The following is a 5,159-nucleotide window of genomic DNA, read 5'->3' on the forward strand; positions in this document are numbered from 1 at the left end:
AAGAGTGTTTTGATTGGTGGATTAAAAGCTCACCGCGATTGGCTGAACGGAACATCCTCCAAAAAAAGATATTTATGAATCTTAACCTGCCAGGAAGGTCTCAAAATTACCACACACAAATTCAAAGCAGTCCCCGCAGGTGTGATGATTTGCAAATGCAGATTCAACGATCCATAAATACATGTAACATCATTCATAAATGTGTGATGGAAATGAATTCTTAAACTTGATATATACATATTTGTGTAAACATTTTAAAGCTATAATCATAAGAAAATGCCATCAGATAAAAAAACGACTTTACTCACTCGTTGAGTGTGGTTTTCATCCTCCATGCTAAATCTCTTCGCTTGCGTGTGTTTGAAATCTCCCTTCGGAAATTTGTGTGTGCGGGATACGGGAGAATAAAATGATTCAATGGACTCAGGGCCTAACTGGAGCTATGCTAGGCTACTAAACTACTGCTAAGCTAATTGCTAATAGGATACTAGCATCTACACGCCAAGACTTTTAATTTGGTTATTGGAAAGCGCGAACACTCCCGTCCCATACAACGCACGACCCTGAGTGTCTCAAATATTTATGCTTTTACTTGTGTATTTATGAATTGTGCTTTGAATTTACGAATCTGATTTTGTAAATGTAAATTGTGCTGTGCATTTATGAATTTTGTTTTGCAAATGTGTTATTTTTGAGGCTGATCTGTCTCCATACATGACGCCCCTGTTTACTATCATACCAATCTTTCACATACTTCTTTCATATGCACTTTGGATACTCATAAATATGTAGATGTCACTACCTGAAGTGTGTGTCTGTGTGGGGGGAGTGTATTTTGAAGGGCCGATTAAACTTTCAGTTTTATCCTGAGGAAAAGAGCTCTCTTCAAAGTGCTTAAACATGGACAGCAGCTCCATGCAAGTCAATATTTATTCCTCGCTGCTTGGCTGGAGTGAATAAAGAGAGAGGCAGACTTGAACTCTGTGCCCTTACTATAATGATGTAGCAGCAAACAAAGCATGCTGTCAGATCAAGAGCTCTAGAGGATGAATAGACATCAAAACGAGGGTATGTATCTGAAGATTATTATTAGACGTCCTCTACTGCTGAAATAAGAGCTGGAATAAATACTCACCTAAACACTTGTACTGAATTGTAGCCAACAGATGGCTATTGTTGATGGTCATTTTAAGTTTTCCTAAACGGCATGTTTGAAGTTTGACTAATTATTTGTAAAATGTACAAACGTAGATTTTAACAAAAAATGGCGGCATACCCACAAAAAACTAAAACAATATGTAATATAAGTGTATCATGGGTAAATCAGAAAATAAAATATATTAGTTATCGCCTGTTCAATGTAATGTTGAAGACTAGAAACATCCAAGATTTTATTTTATTTTTCCAATATGGACGGTGTTGCTTATTACAAATGATTTACCTTTAATGGACTAAAGGAGTGAGAGAGAGAGGGAGAGAGAAGTGCTGGTACAGTAAACCACAATACATGGTTTCCATTTATTTAAAAGATGCTGTTTCTCTCTGAAGCCCCCAGTCACCTGGAAAAGTAATTCAACACAGGGCTGCTTTTCACACAAGAAAATAAATTACGGACTCTGGCACAGGAGTGGATGTCTGCTTCTAACCAGAAACAGGGTGTGTTTTTTGGAACCTGGAGTCAGTTAGAGGGAAACTGAGCAAGAAAAAACCTTTGTGTGAGTGTGTGTGTGTGTATGTGTGCGCGCACTTGTTCTTGTGAGGGCCACATTTCTAAAAATGTCCTCAGATATGTGATGATGGTCATTTGTATTAAAAAAGAAAAGAAAAAGAAAATTATACATGGGCCGTAATCTAAAAATTCACACAAAGTAAATTACAAAAAGCTATTAAAATGTAATTTTATGCATTTAGCAGACACTTTTATCCAAAGCGACTTACAGTGCATTCAGGCTATACATTTTTTACCAGTATGTGTGTTCCCTGGGAATTGAACCCACGACCTTTTGTGCTGCTAACGCAATGCTCTACCACTGAGCCACAGGAACACCTGTGAGAAAATTAAAATATACATTTTCAAACTTTTCAAAATAGTTGTATTGATTGTCATCTGTAATTATTAAATAATAATAATAAAACAAATAAATAAAAATATTGCTCAAGTTGGCAAACTCAAACTCCAAGTTATATAAATAAATAAAATTAAACTGAAATAGCAAATGGAAGTTTAAAAATTATGCAGTAATAAAAAAATTATTTTAAATATTTTAAAATATTAAAATGACCTTATATTTTATCATTTATTTGATATATATATATATATATATATATATATATATATATATATTACACTTATTTTTTATTAACTAACATAACTAAATTTTACAGAATGACAAGAAGAATACAGAGCAAAGACAAGAATAGAAAAAAATGTAAAAAACAAATTTGGAATAATAATACACCACTATAACGAAACTATCAAAACCAATAAACACATAACAACAGCCTAGGATGGGATCAAAATGTTCAATAACGACAAAGAGTTAAACAGCCAATCCATTCAAATGGAAAAAATAGAAAAACAGACTCATTCTGAGTCGTAAACTGTACGTTATTTTTTCCATCTCAGATTTCTCTCACTGGCCGTATAAGCGTTCATCAAGAGTAGGTGGCCTTCTCTGAAGCCATTTCATTGTAATATTCTTCTTTGCTGCAACTAGGAGAATTTGTAGGAGGTACCTTGTCTTCTCACTTTTTATTAAATCTGTCTTAACTCCCAAGATAGCCACTAAAGGGTCTCTGGGTAAATTAACTTGAAAATGTTTATTAATGAAACCAAATACATTTGTCCAGTAAGGGACTAGAATAAGGCCTTCCCAAAAGATGTGTATGCGCGTTGTTACTTGTTCTCCACACTCCCTCCAGCAGGCACTGGATTTACTTGAATTAAATTTGGCTACGATTTGGGGCATTCGAAAATAACGATTAGTCACCTTCCAATGGTATTCTCTCCAGATTCTATGTGTTTCTACATGTATTTCAGCTCAATTCTCGTCAGATATCACTACCTTGAGCTCCTTCTCCCATTTTAACTTTATATAATATGTGTTGTCTTTCTTCATGTCTTCCAGAGCCCTGTATATACAGCTAATTGGTCTAAGGATCTTGTTACCATTCTGCACATTATTCAACAAAGTCTCAATTGCTGATGGGGTAGTTTTTAACATTTTCCAATTTGGATGTTTAAAAAGGAAACTTAGAATCTGGAGATACTTATAAAAATCAGCCCCAGCCGAATTCAGAAGCAAGTTGTTCAAACGTTTTAAGTGAGTCCCCTTCAAATAATTGGTGGACATATTGCAATTGCTTTAGGGCCCATACTTTGAAGCCAGAATCCATTTCCAAGGGAGTACATTTCTTTATCTGTGTTATATTTGTTAACAAAGAAAGCCCCTTAGGAAGATTATAAATCTTTTGGACCTCTCTCCATACCAAACAGGTAACCTCTGACCATTTTCCCAGTTTATACATACTTATCTTCTTTTCTTCATTAAATGGAAAAGCTGCTAGTGAGTGAGGATTGGAATTACATTTTTCAATTTCTAACCACCTAGTCTCCACAGTGTCGGACAACCAAACAACCATGGCTCGCAACTGTGATGCTATCCAGTAGTTCTTAAAGTTCGGCAACGCCCAGCCTCCTTGAGATTTACATAACTGCAATGTTTTGTACCTGACTCTGGGACGCCTCCCTTGCCAGATGAATCTAGAAATCAGCTTATCTAGGCGAGAGAACATGGATACCGGAGGGGACAATGGAAGGGTCTGGAAAAGGAATAAGAGCCGTGGTAATGCATTCATTCTAACAGCTTCTATTCTCCCAGTTAAAGAAAAGGGTAGTATATTCCATCTCCTTAAATCTGAATAAATTTTTTTCTAATAACTTTGCGTAATTACTGTCATATAATTTATTCAGATCAGAAGGTATAACCACACCTAGATACATAATCCCCTCTTTGGGCCATCTGAAAGAAAAGGAGGACTTTATCTGTGTTGTAATAAGAGTATTCATAGCTAGAGCTTCAGTTTTCCCAACATTGATTTTATAACCTGAATGTTTACCAAATTGGTTAATACATTCCATTAGTGTGGGGACAGAGTGTAATGGATCAGAAATATATACAATTACGTCATCTGCATATAATGACACTTTATGTATCTCTCTTCCTATTCTTATACCCTGAATGTCCGGGTTGCTCCTATATCTCAGCTAATGGCTGACAAAGGGCAAAAAGAAGAGGAGACAGTGGGCATCCCTGTCTCGTTCCCTGTTCAAGTGTAAAGGGTTGAGACAAACAACCATTAACCCTAACAATACCTTGAGGAGCAGAGTACAGCAGCTTTATCCAGTGAATAAACTTAGGACCAAATCCGTATTTTGTGTTTATTACGTTTGAAATATGGATATTTTTCTTACAAAAACTCATGGATTCGCTACAGGGGGCCTTTATTCATCCCCCGGAGCCGTCTGCGGCACGTTTTATTATGAATGCGCGAGCTTTATTTGACGACTTGTGGACTGTTCAACTGCAACACCCGCCGAGTGCCACTAAACAGCTTGAAAGATCAAAGACCATTTTTAATATAACTCTGACTGGATTCGTCTGTAAGAAGAAAGTCATATACACCTAGGATGCTTCGAGGGTAAGTAAAACACAAGCTAATTTTCATTTTTGGGTGAACTTACCCTTTAAGTAACCTACGAATATTATCTTGCAGATGCCTTCCAGTTATGAAGTCAGTTTGGTCATTGTGTATCAGAGATGTAATTACCGTGTTTACTCTTTTTGCTAAAATTGAAGTAAGCAATTTACAATCAGTATTAAGTAGAGCTATAGGTGTATATCCAGCACAGTCAGTCGGGTCTTTAGATATTTATATTTTTAAATAAAATATATAAAATGACAACAACAACAAAAAACTAGTTGGTCTATAGGCCTAAAGGGTAAGATTAGTGTGGTTTGATTATCAGATAATGTTTCTGAAAATGTCCTTAAAAACAGACGTATGATCTTTAGCTGTTAAAAAAGTGACTGGGCAAAATACAATCTAAAAATCAAAACCGAAAAAAACGAATGTGTAAATTAAGAAAAAGGTGTACA

This window comes from Sinocyclocheilus grahami, unplaced genomic scaffold (assembly GCF_001515645.1).
Source record: "Sinocyclocheilus grahami isolate Dianchi unplaced genomic scaffold, SAMN03320097.WGS_v1.1 scaffold106.1, whole genome shotgun sequence".
In the NCBI taxonomy this organism is placed as follows: Eukaryota; Metazoa; Chordata; class Actinopteri; order Cypriniformes; family Cyprinidae; genus Sinocyclocheilus; species Sinocyclocheilus grahami.